The sequence below is a fragment of the Camelus bactrianus genome, chromosome 23 (genome assembly GCF_048773025.1).
Source record: "Camelus bactrianus isolate YW-2024 breed Bactrian camel chromosome 23, ASM4877302v1, whole genome shotgun sequence".
In the NCBI taxonomy this organism is placed as follows: Eukaryota; Metazoa; Chordata; class Mammalia; order Artiodactyla; family Camelidae; genus Camelus; species Camelus bactrianus.
This window is the reverse complement of record NC_133561.1, coordinates 35,940,767-35,962,587: the sequence shown is the minus strand read 5'-3', so window position 1 is coordinate 35,962,587 and position 21,821 is coordinate 35,940,767.

Genomic DNA, 21,821 nt, shown 5'->3' with positions numbered 1-21,821 from the left:
TCCTGCAACCCGTTCCCTTGGTGCTAGATGAACGAACGTCTCTCCACATGCTCACTTCAGACAGTTAAGTGTGTGTGAAAGCCGTCCTTAATTTAGCTTGTTGAGAACACAAAGTTTCTTTTCAGTTGCAAACTCCCGACCATACATATATATGGGGAGTTACCAGTTCCAACTCTGTTTTACAGTGAAAACTGCAGGAACTTCAAACCAGCACTAGGAAACAGACTGAGAAACCAGAGTAAAAGATTCTCCTGCAACCCGTTCCCTTGGTGCTAGATGAACGAACGTCTCTCCACATGCTCAGTTCTGAGAGATAAGTGTGTGTGAAAGCCGTCCTTCACCTAGCTTGTTGGGAACACAAAGTTTTTTCAGTTGCTAACTCCACTCCATACATATATATGGGGAGGTACTAGCTCCAACTCGGTTTTACAGTTAAAACTGCAGGAACTTCAAACCGGCACTAGGAAACAGACTGAGAAACCAGAGTAAAAGTTTCTTCTGCAACCCGTTCCCTTGGTGCAAGATGAAAGAAAGTCTCTCCACTTGCTCAGTTCTGAGAGATATGTGTGATTGCTAGCCGTCCTTCACCTAGCTTGTTGGGAACACAAAGTTTCTTTTCAGTTGCAAACTCCACTCCATACATATATAGGGGGAGGAACTAGCTCCAAATCTGTTTACAGTGAAAACTGCAGGAATATCAAACCGCACTAGGAAACAGACTGAGAAACCAGAGAAAAAGTTTCTCCAGCAAACGTTTCCCTTGGTGCTAGGTGAACGAACGTCTCTCCACATGCTCAGTTCTGAGAGATAAGTGTGTGTGAAAGCCGTCCTTCACCAAGTTTGTTGGGAACACAAAGTTTATTTTCAGTTGCAAACTCCACTCCATACATATATATGGGGAGGTACTAGCTCCAACTCGGTTTTACAGTGAAAACTGCAGTTACTTCAAAACGGCACTAGGAAACAGACTGAGAATCCAGAGTAAAAGATTCTCCTGCAACCCGTTCCCTTGTTGCTAGATGAACGAACGTCTCTCTACATGCTCAGTTCTGAGAGATAACTGTGTGTGAAAGCCGTACTTCACCTAGCTTGTTGGGAACACAAAGTTTCTTTTCAGTTGCAAACTCCACTCCATACATATATATGGGGAGGTACTAGCTCCAACTCGGTTTTACAGTGAAAACTGCAGGAACTTCAAACCGGCACTAGGAAACAGACTGAGAAAACAGAGTAAAAGATTCTCCTGCAACCCGTTCCCTTGGTGCTAGATGAACGAACGTCTCTCCACATGCTCACTTCTGACAGATAAGTGTGTGTGAAAGCCGTCCTTAATATATCTTGTTGGGAACACAAAGTTACTTTTCAGTTGCAAAATCCAATCCATACATATATATGGGGAGGTACTAGCTCCAACTTGGTTTTAAAGTGAAAACTGCAGTAACTTCAAACTGGCACTAAGAAACAGACTGAGAAACCAGAGTAAAAGATTCTCCTGCAACCCGTTCCCTTGGTGCTAGATGAACGAACGTCTCTCCACCTGTTCAGTTCTGAGAGATAAGTGTGTGTGAAAGCCGTCCTTCACCTAGCTTTTTGGGAAAACAAAGTTTTTTTCAGTTGTAAACTCCACTCCATACATATATATGGGGAGGTAATAGCTCCAACTCGGTTTTACAGTTAAAACTGCAGGAACTTCAAACCGGCACAAGGAAACAGACTCAGAAACCAGAGTAAAAGTTTCTCCTGCAACCCGTTCCCTTGGTGCAAGATGAATGAAAGTCTCTCCACTTGCTCAGTTCTGAGAGATATGTGTGTTTGGTAGCCGTCCTTCACTTAGCTTGTTGGGAACACAAAGTTTCTTTTCAGTTGCAAACTCCACTCCATACATATACATGGGGAGGTACTAGCTCCAAATCGGTTTTACAGTGAAAACTGCAGGAAAATCAAACCGCACTAGGAAACAGACTGAGAAACCAGAGTAAAAGTTTCTCCTGCAAACCGTTCCCTTGGTGCTAGATGAACGAACGTCTCTCCACATGCTCAGTTCTGAGAGATGACTGTGTGTGAAAGCCGTACTTCACCTAGCTTGTTGGGAACACAAAGTTTCTTTTCAGTTGCAAACTCCACTCCATACATATATATGGGGAGGTACTAGCTCCAACTCGGTTTTACATTGAAAACTGCAGGAACTTCAAACCGGCACTAGGAAACAGACTGAGAAACCAGAGTAAAAGTTTCCCCTGCAACCCGTTCCCTTGGTGCTAGATGAACGAACGTCTCTCCACATGCTCAGTTCTGAGAGATAAGTGTGTGTGAAAGCCATCCTTCAACTAGCTTGTTGGGAACACAAAGTTTCTTTTCAGTTGCAAACTCCACTCCATACATATATATGGGGAGGTACTAGCTCCAACTCGGTTTTACAGTGAAACTTGCAGAAACTTCAAACCGGCACTAGGAAACAGACTGAGAAACCAGAGTTAAAGTTTTTCCTAAAACCCGTTCCCTTGGTGCTAGATGAACGAACGTCTCTACGCATGCTAGGTTCTGAGAGATATGTGAGTGTGAAAGCCGAACTTCACCTAGCTTGTTGGGAACACAAAGTTTCTTTTCAGTTGCAAACTCCACTCCATACATATATATGGGGAGGTACTAGCTCCAACTCGGTTTTACAGTGAAAACTGCAGGAACTTCAAACCGGCACTAGGAAACTGACTGAGAATCCAGAGTAAAAGTTTCTCCTGCAACCCGTTCCCTTGGTGCTAGATGAACGAACGTCTCTCCACATGCTCAGATCTGAGAGATTAGTGTGTGTGAAAGCCGTCCTTCATCTAGCTTGTTGGGAACACAAAGTTTCTTTTCAGTTGCAAACTCCATTCCATGCATATATATGGGGAGGTACTAACTCCAACTCGGTTTTACAGTGAAAACTGCAGGAACTTCAAACCGGCCCTAGGAAACAGACTGAGAAACCAGAGTAAAAGTTTCTCCTGCAACCCGTTCCCTTGGTGCTAGATGAACGAACGTCAATCCACATGCTCAGTTCTGAGAGATAAGTGTGTGTGAAAGCCGTACTTCACCTAGCTTGTTGGGAACACAAAGTTTCTTTTCAGTTGCAAACTCCACTCCATACATATATATGGGGAGGTACTAGCTCCAACTCGGTTTTACAGTGAAAACTGCAGGAACTTCAAACCGGCACTAGGAAACAGACTGAGAAACCAGAGTAAAAGTTTCTCCTGCAACCCGTTCCTTGGTGCTAGATGAACGAACGTCTCTCCACCTGCTCAGTTCTGAGAGATAAGTGTGTGTGAAAGCCGTCCTTCACCTAGCTTGTTGGGAACACAAAGTTTCTTTTCAGTTGCAAACTCCAAACATATATATGGGGAGGTATAAGCTCCAACTCGGTTTTACAGTGAAAATTGCAGGAACTTCAAACCGGCACTAGGAAACAGACTGAGAATCCAGAGTAAAAGTTTCTCCTGCAACCCGTTCCCTTGGTGCTAGATGAACGAACGTCTGTCCACATGCTCAGTTCTGAGAGATAAGTGTGTGTGAAAGCCGTCCTTCACCTAGCTTGTTGGGAACACAAAGTTTCTTTTCAGTTGCAAACTCCACTCCATACATATATATGGAGAGGTACTAGCTCCAACTCGGTTTTACAGTGAAAACTGCAGGAACTTCAAACAAGCACTAGGAAACAGACTGAGAAACCAGAGTAAAAGTTTCTCCTGCAACCCGTTCCCTTGGTGCTAGATGAACGAACGTCTCTCCACATGCTCAGTTCTGAGAGATAAGTGTGTGTGAAAGCCATCCTTCACCTAGCTTGTTGGGAACACAAAGTTTCTTTTCAGTTGCAAACTCCAAACATATATATGGGGAGGTATTAGCTTCAACTCGGTTTTACATTGAAAATTGCAGGAACTTCAAACCGGCACTAGGAAACAGACTGAGAATCCAGAGTAAAAGTTTCTCCTGCAACCCGTTCCCTTGGTGCTAGATGAACGAACGTCTGTCCACATGCTCAGTTCTGAGAGATAAGTGTGTGTGAAAGCCGTCCTTCACCTAGCTTGTTGGGAACACAAAGTTTCTTTTCAGTTGCAAATTCCACTCCATACATATATATGGAGAGGTTCTAGCTCCAACTCGGTTTTACAGTGAAACTTGCAGGAACTTCAAACCGGCACTAGGAAACAGACTGAGAAACCAGAGTAAAAGTTTCTCCTGCAACCCGTTCCCTTGGTGCTAGATGAACGAAAGTCTCTCCACTTGCTCAGTTCTGAGAGATATGTGTGTTTGGTAGCCGTCCTTCACCTAGCTTGTTGGGAACACAAAGTTTCTTTTCAGTTGCAAACTCCAATCCATACATATATATGGGGAGGTACTAGCTCCAACTCGGTTTTACAGTGAAAACAGCAGGAACTTCAAACCGGCACTAGGAAACAGACTGAGAAACCAGAGTAAAAGATTCTCCTGCAACCCGTTCCCTTGGTGCTAGATGAACGAACGTCTCTCCACCTGCTCAGTTCTGACAGATAAGTGTGTGTGAAAGCCGTCCTTCACCTAGCTTGTTGGGAACACATAGTTTTTTCAGTTGCAAACTCCACTCCATACATATATATGGGGAGGTACTAGCTCCAACTCGGTTTTACAGTTAAAACTGCCGGAACTTCAAACCGGCACTAGGAAACAGACTGAGAAACCAGAGTAAAAGTTGCTCCTGCAAACCGTTCCCTTGGTGCAAGATGAACGAAAGTCTCTCAACTTGCTCAGTTCTGACAGATATGTGTGTTTGGTAGCCGTCCTTCACCTAGCTTGTTGGGAACACAAAGTTTCTTTTCAGTTGCAAACTCCACTCCATACATATATATGGGGAGGTACTAGCTCCAACTCGGTTTTACAGTGAAAACTGCAGGAAAATCAAACCGCACTAGGAAAAAGACTGAGAAACCAGAGTAAGAGTTTCTCCTGCAAACCGTCCCCTTGGTGCTAGATGAACGAACGTTTCTCCACATGCTAAGTTCTGAGAGATAAGTGTGTGTGAAAGCCGTCCTTCACAAAGCTTGTTGGGAACAAAAAGTTTCTTTTCAGTTGCAAACTCCACTCCATACATATATATGGGGAGGTACTAGCTCCAACTCGTTTTTACAGTGAAAACTGCAGTTACTTCAAAACGGCACTAGGAAACAGACTGAGAAACCAGAGTAAAAGTTTCTCCTGCAACCCGTTACCTTGTTGCTAGATGAACGAACGTCTCTCCACATGCTCAGTTCTGAGAGATGACTGTGTGTGAAAGCCGTACTTCACCTAGCTTGTTGGGAACACAAAGTTTCTTTTCAGTTGCAAACTCCACTGCATACATATATATGGGGAGGTACTAGCTCCAACTCGGTTTTACAGTGAAAACTGCAGGAACTTCAAACCGGCACTAGGAAACAGACTGAGAAAACAGAGTAAAAGTTTCTCCTGCAAACCGTTCCCTTGGTGCTAGATGAACGAACGTCTCTCCACATGCTCAGTTCTGAGAGATAAGTGTGTGTGAAAGCCGTCCTTCACCTAGCTTGTTGGGAGCACAAAGTTTCTTTTCAGTTGCAAACTCCAAACATATATATGGGGAGGTATTAGCTCCAACTCGGTTTTACAGTGAAAATTGCAGGAACATCAAACCGGCACTAGGAAACAGACTGAGAATCCAGAGTAAAAGTTTCTCCTGCAACCCGTTCCCTTGGTGCTAGATGAACGAACGTCTGTCCACATGCTCAGTTCTGAGAGATAAGTGTGTGTGAAAGCCGTCCTTAACCTAGCTTGTTGGGAACACAAAGTTTCTTTTCAGTTGCAAACTCCACTCCATACATATATATGGAGTGGTACTAGCTCCAACTCGGTTTTACAGTGAAAACTGCAGTTACTTCAAAACGGCACTAGGAAACAGACTGAGAAACCAGAGAAAAAGTTTCTCCTGCAACCCGTTCCCTTGGTGCTAGATGAACGAACGTCTCTCCACATGCTCAGTTCTGAGAGATAAGTGTGTGTGAAAGCCTTCCTTCACCTAGCTTGTTGGGAACACAAAGTTTCTTTTCAGTTGCAAACTCCACTCCATACATATATATGGGGAGTTACTAGCTCCAACTCGGTTTTACAGTGAAAACTGCAGGAACTTCAAACCGGCACTAGGAAACAGACAGAGTAACCAGAGTAAAAGTTTCTCCTGCAACCCGTTCCCTTGGTGCAAGATGAACGAAAGTCTCTCCACTTGCTCAGTTCTGAGAGATATGTGTGTTTGGTAGCCGTCTTTAACTAGCTTGTGGGGAACACAAAGTTTCTTTTCAGTTGCAAACTCCACTCCATACATATATATGGGGAGGTACTAGCTCCAACACGGTTTTACAGTGAAAACTGCAGGAACTTCAAACCAGCACTAGGAAACAGACTGCGAAACCAGAGTAAAAGTTTCTCCTGCAACCCGTTCCCTTGGTGCTAGATGAACGAACGTCTCTCCACATGCTCAGTTCTGAGAGATAAGTGTGTGTGAAAGCCGTCCTTCACCTTGCTTGTTGGGAACACAAAGTTTATTTTCAGTTGCAAACTCCACTCCATACATATATATGGGGAGGTACTAGCTCCAACTCGATTTTACAGTGAAAACTGCAGGAACTTCAAACCGGCACTAGGAAACAGACTGAGAAAACAGAGTAAAAGATTCTCATGCAACCCGTTCCCTTGGTGCTAGATGAACGAACGTCTCTTCACATGCTCACTTCTGACAGATAAGTGTGTGTGAAAGACGTCCTTAATTTAGCTTGTTGGGAACACAAAGTTTCCTTTCAGTTGACAAATCCACTCCATACATATATATGGGGAGGTACTAGCTCCAACTCGGTTTTACAGTGAAAACTGCAGGAATTTCAAACTGGCACTAGGAAACAGACTGAGAAACCAGAGTAAAAGATTCTCCTGCAACCCGTTCCCTTGGTGCTAGATGAACGAACGTCTCTCCACCTGCTCAGTTCTGAGAGATAAGTGTGTGTGAAAGCCGTCCTTCACCTAGCTTGTTGGGAAAACAAAGTTTCTTTTCAGTTGCAAACTCCACTCCATACATATATATGGGGAGGTACTAGCTCCAACTCGGTTTTACAGCGAAAACTGCAGGAACTTCAAACCGGCACTAGGAAGCAGACTGAGAAACCAGAGTAAAAGTTTCCCCTGCAACCCGTTCCCTTGGTGCTAGATGAACGAACGTCTCTCCACATGCTCAGTTCTGAGAGATAAGTGTGTGTGAAAGCCATTCTTCACCTAGCTTGTTGGGAACACAAAGTTTCTTTTCAGTTGCAAACTCCAAACATATATATGGGGAGGTATTAGCTTCAACTCGGTTTTACAGTGAAAATTGCAGGAACTTCAAACCGGCACTAGGAAACAGACTGAGAATCCAGAGTAAAAGTTTCTCCTGCAACCCGTTCCCTTGGTGCTTAATGAACGAACGTCTGTCCACATGCTCAGTTCTGAGAGATAAGTGTGTGTGAAAGCCGTCCTTCACCTAGCTTGTTGGGAACACAAAGTTTCTTTTCAGTTGCAAACTCCACTCCATACATATATATGGAGAGGTACTAGCTCCAACTCGGTTTTACAGTGAAACCTGCAGGAACTTCAAACCGGCACTAGGAAACAGACTGAGAAACCAGAGTAAAAGTTTCTCCTGCAACCCGTTCCCTTGGTTGTAGATGAACGAAAGTCTCTCCACTTGCTCAGTTCTGAGAGATATGTGTGTTTGGTAGCCGCCCTTCACCTAGCTTGTTGGGAACACAAAGTTTCTTTTCAGTTGCAAACTCCACTCCATACATATATATGGGGAGGTACTAGCTCCAACTCGTTTTTACAGTGAAAACTGCAGGAACTTCAAACCGGCACTAGGAAACAGACTGCGAAACCAGAGTAAAAATTTCTCCTGCAAACCGTTCCCTTGGTGCTAGATGAACGAACGTCTCTCCACATGCTCAGTTCTGAGAGATAAGTGTGTGTGAAAGCCGTCTTTAACTAGCTTGTGGGGAACACAAAGTTTCTTTTCAGTTGCAAACTCCACTCCATACATATATATGGTGAGGTACAAGCTCCAACTCGATTTTACAGTGAAAACTGCAGGAACTTCAAACCGGCACTAGGAAACAGACTGAGAAACCAGAGTAAAAGATTCTCCTGCAACCCGTTCCCTTGGTGCTAGATGAACGAACGTCTCTCCACATGCTCACTTCAGACAGTTAAGTGTGTGTGAAAGCCGTCCTTAATTTAGCTTGTTGAGAACACAAAGTTTCTTTTCAGTTGCAAACTCCCGACCATACATATATATGGGGAGTTACCAGTTCCAACTCTGTTTTACAGTGAAAACTGCAGGAACTTCAAACCAGCACTAGGAAACAGACTGAGAAACCAGAGTAAAAGATTCTCCTGCAACCCGTTCCCTTGGTGCTAGATGAACGAACGTCTCTCCACATGCTCAGTTCTGAGAGATAAGTGTGTGTGAAAGCCGTCCTTCACCTAGCTTGTTGGGAACACAAAGTTTTTTCAGTTGCTAACTCCACTCCATACATATATATGGGGAGGTACTAGCTCCAACTCGGTTTTACAGTTAAAACTGCAGGAACTTCAAACCGGCACTAGGAAACAGACTGAGAAACCAGAGTAAAAGTTTCTTCTGCAACCCGTTCCCTTGGTGCAAGATGAAAGAAAGTCTCTCCACTTGCTCAGTTCTGAGAGATATGTGTGATTGCTAGCCGTCCTTCACCTAGCTTGTTGGGAACACAAAGTTTCTTTTCAGTTGCAAACTCCACTCCATACATATATAGGGGGAGGAACTAGCTCCAAATCTGTTTACAGTGAAAACTGCAGGAATATCAAACCGCACTAGGAAACAGACTGAGAAACCAGAGAAAAAGTTTCTCCAGCAAACGTTTCCCTTGGTGCTAGGTGAACGAACGTCTCTCCACATGCTCAGTTCTGAGAGATAAGTGTGTGTGAAAGCCGTCCTTCACCAAGTTTGTTGGGAACACAAAGTTTATTTTCAGTTGCAAACTCCACTCCATACATATATATGGGGAGGTACTAGCTCCAACTCGGTTTTACAGTGAAAACTGCAGTTACTTCAAAACGGCACTAGGAAACAGACTGAGAATCCAGAGTAAAAGATTCTCCTGCAACCCGTTCCCTTGTTGCTAGATGAACGAACGTCTCTCTACATGCTCAGTTCTGAGAGATAACTGTGTGTGAAAGCCGTACTTCACCTAGCTTGTTGGGAACACAAAGTTTCTTTTCAGTTGCAAACTCCACTCCATACATATATATGGGGAGGTACTAGCTCCAACTCGGTTTTACAGTGAAAACTGCAGGAACTTCAAACCGGCACTAGGAAACAGACTGAGAAAACAGAGTAAAAGATTCTCCTGCAACCCGTTCCCTTGGTGCTAGATGAACGAACGTCTCTCCACATGCTCACTTCTGACAGATAAGTGTGTGTGAAAGCCGTCCTTAATATATCTTGTTGGGAACACAAAGTTTCTTTTCAGTTGCAAAATCCAATCCATACATATATATGGGGAGGTACTAGCTCCAACTTGGTTTTAAAGTGAAAACTGCAGTAACTTCAAACTGGCACTAAGAAACAGACTGAGAAACCAGAGTAAAAGATTCTCCTGCAACCCGTTCCCTTGGTGCTAGATGAACGAACGTCTCTCCACCTGTTCAGTTCTGAGAGATAAGTGTGTGTGAAAGCCGTCCTTCACCTAGCTTTTTGGGAAAACAAAGTTTTTTTCAGTTGTAAACTCCACTCCATACATATATATGGGGAGGTAATAGCTCCAACTCGGTTTTACAGTTAAAACTGCAGGAACTTCAAACCGGCACAAGGAAACAGACTCAGAAACCAGAGTAAAAGTTTCTCCTGCAACCCGTTCCCTTGGTGCAAGATGAATGAAAGTCTCTCCACTTGCTCAGTTCTGAGAGATATGTGTGTTTGGTAGCCGTCCTTCACTTAGCTTGTTGGGAACACAAAGTTTCTTTTCAGTTGCAAACTCCACTCCATACATATACATGGGGAGGTACTAGCTCCAAATCGGTTTTACAGTGAAAACTGCAGGAAAATCAAACCGCACTAGGAAACAGACTGAGAAACCAGAGTAAAAGTTTCTCCTGCAAACCGTTCCCTTGGTGCTAGATGAACGAACGTCTCTCCACATGCTCAGTTCTGAGAGATGACTGTGTGTGAAAGCCGTACTTCACCTAGCTTGTTGGGAACACAAAGTTTCTTTTCAGTTGCAAACTCCACTCCATACATATATATGGGGAGGTACTAGCTCCAACTCGGTTTTACATTGAAAACTGCAGGAACTTCAAACCGGCACTAGGAAACAGACTGAGAAACCAGAGTAAAAGTTTCCCCTGCAACCCGTTCCCTTGGTGCTAGATGAACGAACGTCTCTCCACATGCTCAGTTCTGAGAGATAAGTGTGTGTGAAAGCCATCCTTCAACTAGCTTGTTGGGAACACAAAGTTTCTTTTCAGTTGCAAACTCCACTCCATACATATATATGGGGAGGTACTAGCTCCAACTCGGTTTTACAGTGAAACTTGCAGAAACTTCAAACCGGCACTAGGAAACAGACTGAGAAACCAGAGTTAAAGTTTTTCCTAAAACCCGTTCCCTTGGTGCTAGATGAACGAACGTCTCTACGCATGCTAGGTTCTGAGAGATATGTGAGTGTGAAAGCCGAACTTCACCTAGCTTGTTGGGAACACAAAGTTTCTTTTCAGTTGCAAACTCCACTCCATACATATATATGGGGAGGTACTAGCTCCAACTCGGTTTTACAGTGAAAACTGCAGGAACTTCAAACCGGCACTAGGAAACTGACTGAGAATCCAGAGTAAAAGTTTCTCCTGCAACCCGTTCCCTTGGTGCTAGATGAACGAACGTCTCTCCACATGCTCAGATCTGAGAGATTAGTGTGTGTGAAAGCCGTCCTTCATCTAGCTTGTTGGGAACACAAAGTTTCTTTTCAGTTGCAAACTCCATTCCATGCATATATATGGGGAGGTACTAACTCCAACTCGGTTTTACAGTGAAAACTGCAGGAACTTCAAACCGGCCCTAGGAAACAGACTGAGAAACCAGAGTAAAAGTTTCTCCTGCAACCCGTTCCCTTGGTGCTAGATGAACGAACGTCAATCCACATGCTCAGTTCTGAGAGATAAGTGTGTGTGAAAGCCGTACTTCACCTAGCTTGTTGGGAACACAAAGTTTCTTTTCAGTTGCAAACTCCACTCCATACATATATATGGGGAGGTACTAGCTCCAACTCGGTTTTACAGTGAAAACTGCAGGAACTTCAAACCGGCACTAGGAAACAGACTGAGAAACCAGAGTAAAAGTTTCTCCTGCAACCCGTTCCTTGGTGCTAGATGAACGAACGTCTCTCCACCTGCTCAGTTCTGAGAGATAAGTGTGTGTGAAAGCCGTCCTTCACCTAGCTTGTTGGGAACACAAAGTTTTTTTCAGTTGCATACTCCACTCCATACATATATATGGGGAGGTACTAGCTCCAACTCGGTTTTACAGTGAAAACTGCAGGAACTTCAAACCGGCACTAGGAAACAGACTGAGAAACCAGAGTAAAACTTTCTCCTGCAACCCGTTCCCTTGGTGTTAGATGAACGAACGTCTCTCCACATGCTCAGATCTGAGAGATAAGTGTGTGTGAAAGCCGTCCTTCACCTAGCTTGTTTTGAACACAAAGTTTCTTTTCAGTTGCAAACTCCATTCCATGCATATATATGGGGATGTACTAGCTCCAACTCGGTTTTACAGTGAAAACTGCAGGAACTTCAATCCGGCACTAGGAAACAGACTGAGAAACCAGAGTAAAGTTTCTCCTGCAACCCGTTCCCTTGGTGTTAGATGAACGAACGTCTCTCCACATGCTCAGATCTGAGAGATAAGTGTGTGTGAATGCCGTCCTTCACCTAGCTTGTTTTGAACACAAAGTTTCTTTTCAGTTGCAAACTCCACTCCATACATATATATGGGGAGGTACTAGCTCCAACTCGGTTTTACAGTGAAAACTGCAGGAACTTCAAACCGGCACTAGGAAACAGACTGAGAAACCAGAGTAAAAGTTTCTCCTGCAACGCGTTCCTTGGTGCTAGATGAACGAACGTCTCTCCACCTGCTCAGTTCTGAGAGATAAGTGTGTGTGAATGCCGTCCTTCACCTATCTTGTTGGGAACACAAAGTTTTTTTCAGTTGCAAACTCCACTCCATACATATATATGGGGAGGTACTAGCTCCAACTCGGTTTTACAGTGAAAACTGCAGGAACTTCAAACCGGCACTAGGAAACAGACTGAGAAACCAGAGTAATACTTCCTCCTGCAACCCGTTCCCTTGGTGTTAGATGAACGAACGTCTCTCCACATGCTCAGATCTGAGAGATAAGTGTGTGTGAAAGCCGTCCTTCACCTAGCTTGTTGGCAACACAAAGTTTCTTTTCAGTTGCAAACTCCACTCCATAAATATATATGGGGAGGTACTAGCTCCAACGCGGTTTTACAGTGAAAACTGCAGGAACTTCAAACCGGCACTAGGAAACAGACTGAGAAACCAGAGTAAAAGTTTCTCCTGCAACCCGTTCCCTTGGTGCTAGATGAACGAACGTCTCGACACATGCTCACTTCTGAGTGATAAGTGTGTGTGAAAGCCGTCCTTCACCTAGCTTGTTGGGAACACAAAGTTTCTTTTCAGTTGCAAACTCCAAACATATATATGGGGAGGTATTCGCACCAACTCGGTTTTACACTGAAAATTGCAGGAACTTCAATCCGGCACTAGGAAACAGACTCAGAATCCAGAGTAAAAGTTTCTCCTGCAACCCGTTCCCTTGGTGCTAGATGAACGAACGTCTGTCCACATGCTCAGTTCTGAGAGATAAGTGTGTGTGAAAGCCGTCCTTCACCTAGCTTGTTGGGAACACAAAGTTTCTTTTCAGTTGCAAACTCCACTCCATACATATATATGGGGAGGTACTAGCTCCAACTCGGTTTTACAGTGAAAACTGCAGGAACTTCAAACCGGCACTAGGAAACTGACTGAGAATCCAGAGTAAAAGTTTCTCCTGCAACCCGTTCCCTTGGTGCTAGATGAACGAACGTCTCTACGCATGCTAGGTTCTGAGAGATATGTGAGTGTGAAAGCCGAACTTCACCTAGCTTGTTGGGAACACAAAGTTTCTTTTCAGTTGCAAACTCCACTCCATACATATATATGGGGAGGTACTAGCTCCAACTCGGTTTTACAGTGAAAACTGCAGGAACTTCAAACCGGCACTAGGAAACTGACTGAGAATCCAGAGTAAAAGTTTCTCCTGCAACCCGTTCCCTTGGTGCTAGATGAACGAACGTCTCTCCACATGCTCAGATCTGAGAGATTAGTGTGTGTGAAAGCCGTCCTTCATCTAGCTTGTTGGGAACACAAAGTTTCTTTTCAGTTGCAAACTCCATTCCATGCATATATATGGGGAGGTACTAACTCCAACTCGGTTTTACAGTGAAAACTGCAGGAACTTCAAACCGGCCCTAGGAAACAGACTGAGAAACCAGAGTAAAAGTTTCTCCTGCAACCCGTTCCCTTGGTGCTAGATGAACGAACGTCAATCCACATGCTCAGTTCTGAGAGATAAGTGTGTGTGAAAGCCGTACTTCACCTAGCTTGTTGGGAACACAAAGTTTCTTTTCAGTTGCAAACTCCACTCCATACATATATATGGGGAGGTACTAGCTCCAACTCGGTTTTACAGTGAAAACTGCAGGAACTTCAAACCGGCACTAGGAAACAGACTGAGAAACCAGAGTAAAAGTTTCTCCTGCAACCCGTTCCTTGGTGCTAGATGAACGAACGTCTCTCCACCTGCTCAGTTCTGAGAGATAAGTGTGTGTGAAAGCCGTCCTTCACCTAGCTTGTTGGGAACACAAAGTTTTTTTCAGTTGCATACTCCACTCCATACATATATATGGGGAGGTACTAGCTCCAACTCGGTTTTACAGTGAAAACTGCAGGAACTTCAAACCGGCACTAGGAAACAGACTGAGAAACCAGAGTAAAACTTTCTCCTGCAACCCGTTCCCTTGGTGTTAGATGAACGAACGTCTCTCCACATGCTCAGATCTGAGAGATAAGTGTGTGTGAAAGCCGTCCTTCACCTAGCTTGTTTTGAACACAAAGTTTCTTTTCAGTTGCAAACTCCATTCCATGCATATATATGGGGATGTACTAGCTCCAACTCGGTTTTACAGTGAAAACTGCAGGAACTTCAATCCGGCACTAGGAAACAGACTGAGAAACCAGAGTAAAGTTTCTCCTGCAACCCGTTCCCTTGGTGTTAGATGAACGAACGTCTCTCCACATGCTCAGATCTGAGAGATAAGTGTGTGTGAATGCCGTCCTTCACCTAGCTTGTTTTGAACACAAAGTTTCTTTTCAGTTGCAAACTCCACTCCATACATATATATGGGGAGGTACTAGCTCCAACTCGGTTTTACAGTGAAAACTGCAGGAACTTCAAACCGGCACTAGGAAACAGACTGAGAAACCAGAGTAAAAGTTTCTCCTGCAACGCGTTCCTTGGTGCTAGATGAACGAACGTCTCTCCACCTGCTCAGTTCTGAGAGATAAGTGTGTGTGAATGCCGTCCTTCACCTATCTTGTTGGGAACACAAAGTTTTTTTCAGTTGCAAACTCCACTCCATACATATATATGGGGAGGTACTAGCTCCAACTCGGTTTTACAGTGAAAACTGCAGGAACTTCAAACCGGCACTAGGAAACAGACTGAGAAACCAGAGTAATACTTCCTCCTGCAACCCGTTCCCTTGGTGTTAGATGAACGAACGTCTCTCCACATGCTCAGATCTGAGAGATAAGTGTGTGTGAAAGCCGTCCTTCACCTAGCTTGTTTTGAACACAAAGTTTCTTTTCAGTTGCAAACTCCACTCCATAAATATATATGGGGAGGTACTAGCTCCAACGCGGTTTTACAGTGAAAACTGCAGGAACTTCAAACCGGCACTAGGAAACAGACTGAGAAACCAGAGTAAAAGTTTCTCCTGCAACCCGTTCCCTTGGTGCTAGATGAACGAACGTCTCGACACATGCTCACTTCTGAGTGATAAGTGTGTGTGAAAGCCGTCCTTCACCTAGCTTGTTGGGAACACAAAGTTTCTTTTCAGTTGCAAACTCCAAACATATATATGGGGAGGTATTCGCACCAACTCGGTTTTACACTGAAAATTGCAGGAACTTCAATCCGGCACTAGGAAACAGACTCAGAATCCAGAGTAAAAGTTTCTCCTGCAACCCGTTCCCTTGGTGCTAGATGAACGAACGTCTGTCCACATGCTCAGTTCTGAGAGATAAGTGTGTGTGAAAGCCGTCCTTCACCTAGCTTGTTGGGAACACAAAGTTTCTTTTCAGTTGCAAACTCCACTCCATACATATATATGGGGAGGTACTAGCTCCAACTCGGTTTTACAGTGAAAACTGCAGGAACTTCAAACCGGCACTAGGAAACAGACTGAGAAACCAGAGTAAAAGTTTCTCATGCAACCCGTTCCCTTGGTGCTAGATGAACGAACGTCTCGCCACATGCTCACTTCTGAGTGATATGTGTGTGTGAAAGCCGTCCTTAACCTAGCTTGTTGGGAACACAAAGTTTCTTTTCAGTTGCAAACTCCAAACATATATATGGGGAGGTATTAGCTCCAACTCGGTTTTACACTGAAAATTGCAGGAACTTCAATCCGGCACTAGGAAACAGACTGAGAATCCAGAGTAAAAGTTTCTCCTGCAACCCGTTCCCTTGGTGCTAGATGAACGAACGTCTGTCCACATGCTCAGTTCTGAGAGATAAGTGTGTGTGAAAGCCGTCCTTCACCTAGCTTGTTGGGAACACAAAGTTTCTTTTCAGTTGCAAACTCCACTCCATACATATATATGGGGAGGTACTAGCTCCAACTCGGTTTTACAGTGAAAACTGCAGGAACTTCAAACCGGCATTAGGAAACAGAGTGAGAAACCAGAGTAAAAGTTTCTCCTGCAACCCGTTCCCTTGGTGCTAGATGAACGAACGTCTCTCCACATGCTCAGTTCTGAGAGATAATTGTGTGTGAAAGCCTTTCTTCACCTAGCTTGTTGGGAACACAAAGTTTCTTTTCAGTTGCAAACTCCACTCCATACATATATATGGGGAGGTACTAGCTCCAACTCGGTTTTACAGTGAAAACTACAGGAACTTCTAACCGGCACTAGGAAACAGACTGAGAATCCAGAGTAAAATTTTCTCCTGCAACCCGTTCCCTTGGTGCTAGATGAACGAACGTCTGTCCACATGCTCAGTTCTGAGAGATAAGTGTGTGTGAAAGCCGTCCTTCACCTAGCTTGTTGGGAACACAAAGTTTCTTTTCAGTTGCAAACTCCACTCCATACATATATATGGGGAGGTACTAGTTCCAACTCGGTTTTACAGTGAAAACTGCAGGAACTTCAAACCGGCACTAGGAAATAGACTGAGAAACCAGAGTAAAAGTTTCTCCTGCAACCCGTTCCCTTGGTGCTAGATGAACGAACGTCTCTCCACATGCTCAGTTCTGAGAGATAATTGTGTGTGAAAGCCTTCCTTCACCTAGCTTGTTGGGAACACAAAGTTTCTTTTCAGTTGCAAACTCCACTCCATACATATATATGGGGAGGTACTAGCTCCAACTCGGTTTTACAGTGAAAACTGCAGGAACTTGAAACCGGCACTAGGAAACAGACTGAGAATCCAGAGTAAAAGTTTCTCTGCAACCCGTTCCCTTGGTGCTAGATGAACGAACGTCTCTCCACATGCTCAGATCTGAGAGATAAGTGTGTGTGAAAGCCTTCCTTCACCTAGCTTGTTGGGAACACAAAGTTTCTTTTCAGTTGCAAACTCCATTCCATGCATATATATGGGGAAGTACTAGCTCCAACTCGGTTTTACAGTGAAAACTGCAGGAACTTCAAACCGGCACTAGGAAACAGACTGAGAAACCAGAGTAAAAGTTTCTCCTGCAACCCGTTCCCTTGGTGCTAGATGAACGAACGTCTCTCCACATGCTCAGTTCTGAGAGATAAGTGTGTGTGAAAGCCGTCCTTCAACTAGCTTGTTGGGAACACAAAGTTTCTTTTCAGTTGCAAACTCCACTCCATACATATATATGGGGAGGTACTAGCTCCAACTCGGTTTTACAGTGAAAACTGCAGGAACTTCAAACCGGCACTGGGAAACACACTGAGAAACCAGAGTAAAAGTTTCTCCTGCAACCCGTTCCCTTGGTGCTAGATGAACGAACGTCTCTCCACATGCTCAGTTCTGAGAGATAATTGTGTGTGAAAGCCTTCCTTCACCTAGCTTGTTGGGAACACAAAGTTTCTTTTCAGTTGCAAACTCCACTCCATACATATATATGGGGAGGTACTAGCTCCAACTCGGTTTTACAGTGAAAACTGCAGGAACTTCAAACCGGCACTAGGAAACAGACTGAGAAACCAGAGTAAAAGTTTCTCCTGCAACCCGTTCCCTTGGTGTTAGATGAACGAACGTCTCTCCACATGCTCAGATCTGAGAGATAAGTGTGTGTGAAAGCCGTCCTTCACCTAGCTTGTTTTGAACACAAAGTTTCTTTTCAGTTGCAAACCCCACTCCACACATATATATGGGGAGGTACAAGCTCCAACTCGATTTTACAGTGAAAACTGCAGGAACTTCAAACCGGCACTAGGAAACAGACTGAGAAACCAGAGTAAAAGTTTCTCCTGCAACCCGTTCCTTGGTGCTAGATGAACGAACGTCTCTCCACCTGCTCAGTTCTGAGAGATAAGTGTGTGTGAAAGCCGTCCTTCACCTAGCTTCTTGGGAACACAAGGTTTTTTTCAGTTGCATACTCCACTCCATACATATATATGGGGAGGTACTAGCTCCAACTCGGTTTTACAGTGAAAACTGCAGGAACTTCAAACCGGCACTAGGAAACAGACTGAGAAACCAGAGTAAAAGTTTTTCCTGCAACCCGTTATTTGGTGCTAGATGAACGAACGTCTCTCCACCTGCTCAGTTCTGAGAGATAAGTGTGTGTGAAAGCCGTCCTTCACCTAGCTTGTTGGGAACACAAAGTTTTTTTCAGTTGCATACTCCACTCCATACATATATATGGGGAGGTACTAGCTCCAACTCGGTTTTACAGTGAAAACTGCAGGAACTTCAAACCGGCACTAGGAAACAGACTGAGAAACCAGAGTAAAACTTTCTCCTGCAACCCGTTCCCTTGGTGTTAGATGAACGAACGTCTCTCCACATGCTCAGATCTGAGAGATAAGTGGGTGTGAAAGCCGTCCTTCACCTAGCTTGTTTTGAACACAAAGTTTCTTTTCAGTTGCAAACTCCATTCCATGCATATATATGGGGAGGTACTAGCTCCAACTCGGTTTTACAGTGAAAACTGCAGGAACTTCAAACCGGCACTAGGAAACAGACTGAGAAACCAGAGTAAAGTTTCTACTGCAACCCGTTCCCTTGGTGTTAGATGAACGAACGTCTCTCCACATGCTCAGATCTGAGAGATAAGTGTGTGTGAATGCCGTCCTTCACCTAGCTTGTTTTGAACACAAAGTTTCTTTTCAGTTGCAAACTCCACTCCATACATATATATTGGGAGGTACTAGCTCCAACTCGGTTTTACAGTGAAAACTGCAGGAACTTCAAACCGGCACTAGGAAAAAGACTGAGAAACCAGAGTAAAAGTTTCTCCTGCAACGCGTTCCTTGGTGCTAGATGAACGAACGTCTCTCCACCTGCTCAGTTCTGAGAGATAAGTGTGTGTGAATGCCGTCCTTCACCTAGCTTGTTGGGAACACAAAGTTTTTTTCAGTTGCAAACTCCACTCCATACATATATATGGGGAGGTACTAGCTCCAACTCGGTTTTACAGTGAAAACTGCAGGAACTTCAAACCGGCACTAGGAAACAGACTGAGAAACCAGAGTAAAACTTCCTCCTGCAACCAGTTCCCTTGGTGTTAGATGAACGAACGTCTCTCCACATGCTCAGATCTGAGAGATAAGTGTGTGTGAAAGCCGTCCTTCACCTAGCTTGTTTTGAACACAAAGTTTCTTTTCAGTTGCAAACTCCACCCAATAAATATATATGGGGAGGTACTAGCTCCAACTCGGTTTTACAGTGAAAACTGCAGGAACTTCAAACCGGCACTAGGAAACAGACTGAGAAACCAGAGTAAAAGTTTCTCCTGCAACCCGTTCCCTTGGTGCTAGATGAACGAACGTCTCGCCACATGCTCACTTCTGAGTGATAAGTGTGTGTGAAAGCTGTCCTTCACCTAGCTTGTTGGGAACACAAAGTTTCTTTTCAGTTGCAAATTCCAAACATATATATGGGGAGGTATTAGCTCCAACTCGGTTTTACACTGAAAATTGCAGGAACTTGAATCCGGCACTAGGAAACAGACTGAGAATCCAGAGTAAAAGTTTCTCCTGCAACCCGTTCCCATGGTGCTAGATGAACGAACGTCTGTCCACATGCTCAGTTCTGAGAGATAATTGTGTGTGAAAGCCGTCCTTCACCTAGCTTGTTTTGAACACAAAGTTTCTTTTCAGTTGCAAACTCCACTCCATACATATATATGGGGAGGTACAAGCTCCAACTCGGTTTCACAGTGAAAACTGCAGGAACTTGAAACCGGCACTAGGAAACAGACTGAGAAACCAGAGTAAAAGTTTCTCCTGCAAACCGTTCCCTTGGTGCTAGATGAACGAACGTCTCGCCACATGCTCACTTCTGAGTGATAAGTGTGTGTGAAAGCCGTCCTTCACCTAGCTTGTTGGGAACACAAAGTTTCTTTTCAGTTGCAAACTCCAAACATATATATGGGGAGGTATTAGCTCCAACTCGGTTTTACACTGAAAATTGCAGGAACTTCAATCCGGCACTAGGAAACAGACTGAGAATCCAGAGTAAAAGTTTCTCCGGCAACCCGTTCCCTTGGTGCTAGATGAACGAACGTCTGTCCACATGCTCAGTTCTGAGAGATAAGTGTGTGTGAAAGCCGTCCTTCACCTAGCTTGTTGGGAACACAAAGTTTCTTTTCAGTTGCAAACTCCACTCCATACATATATATGGGGAGGTACTAGCTCCAACTCGGTTTTACAGTGAAAACTGCAGGAACTTCAAACCGGCACTAGGAAACAGAGTGAGAAACCAGAGTAAAAGTTTCCCCTGCAACCCGTTCCCTTGGTGCTAGATGAACGAACGTCTCTCCACATGCTCAGTTCTGAGAGATAATTGTGTGTGAAAGCCTTCCTTCACCTAGCTTGTTGGGAACACAAAGTTTCTTTTCAGTTGCAAACTCCACTCCATACATATATATGGGGAGGTACTAGCTCCAACTCGGTTTTACAGTGAAAACTACAGGAACTTCAAACCGGCACTAGGAAACAGACTGAGAATCCAGAGTAAAAGTTTCTCCTGCAACCCGTTCCCTTGGTGCTAGATGAACGAACGTCTGTCCACATGCTCAGTTCTGAGAGATAAGTGTGTGTGAAAGCCGTCCTTCACCTAGCTTGTTGGGAACACAAAGTTTCTTTTCAGTTGCAAACTCCACTCCATACATATATATGGGGAGGTACTAGCTCCAACTCGGTTTTACAGTGAAAACTGCAGGAACTTCAAACCGGCACTAGGAAACAGACTGAGAAACCAGAGTAAAAGTTTCTCCTGCAACCCGTTCCTTGGTGCTAGATGAACGAACGTCTCTCCACATGCTCAGTTCTGAGAGATAAGTGTGTGTGAAAGCCGTCCTTCACCTAGCTTGTTGGGAACACAAAGTTTTTTTCAGTTGCAAACTCCACTCCATACATATATATGGGGAGGTACTAGCTCCAACTCGGTTTTACAGTGAAAACTGCAGGAACTTCAAAACGGCACTAGGAAACAGACTGAGAAACCAGAGTAAAGTTTCTCCTGCAACCCGTTCCTTGGTGCTAGATGAACGAACGTCTCTCCACCTGCTCAGTTCTGAGAGATAAGTGTGTGTGAAAGCCGTCCTTCACCTAGCTTTTTGGGAACACAAAGTTTTTTTCAGTTGCAAACTCCACTCCATACATATATATGGGGAGGTACTAGCTCCAACTCGGTTTTACAGTGAAAACTGCAGGAACTTCAAACCGGCACTAGGAAACAGACTGAGAAACCAGAGTAAAAGTTTCTCCTGCAACCCGTTCCCTTGGTGTTAGATGAAAGAACGTCTCTCAACATGCTCAGATCTGAGAGATATGTGTGTGTGAAAGCCGTCCTTCACCTAGCTTGTTTTGAACACAAAGTTTCTTTTCAGTTGCAAACTCCACTCCATACATATATATGGGGAGGTACTAGCTCCAACTCGGTTTTACAGTGAAAACTGCAGGAACTTCAAACCGGCACTAGGAAACAGACTGAGAAACCAGAGTAAAAGTTTCTCCTGCAACCCGTTCCTTGGTGCTAGATGAACGAACGTCTCTCCACCTGCTCAGTTCTGAGAGATAAGTGTGTGTGAAAGCCGTCCTTCACCTAGCTTGTTGGGAACACAAAGTTTTTTTCAGTTGCAAACTCCACTCCATACATATATATGGGGAGGTACTAGCTCCAACTCGGTTTTACAGTGAAAACTGCAGGAACTTCAAACCGGCACTAGGAAACAGACTGAGAAACCAGAGTAAAAGT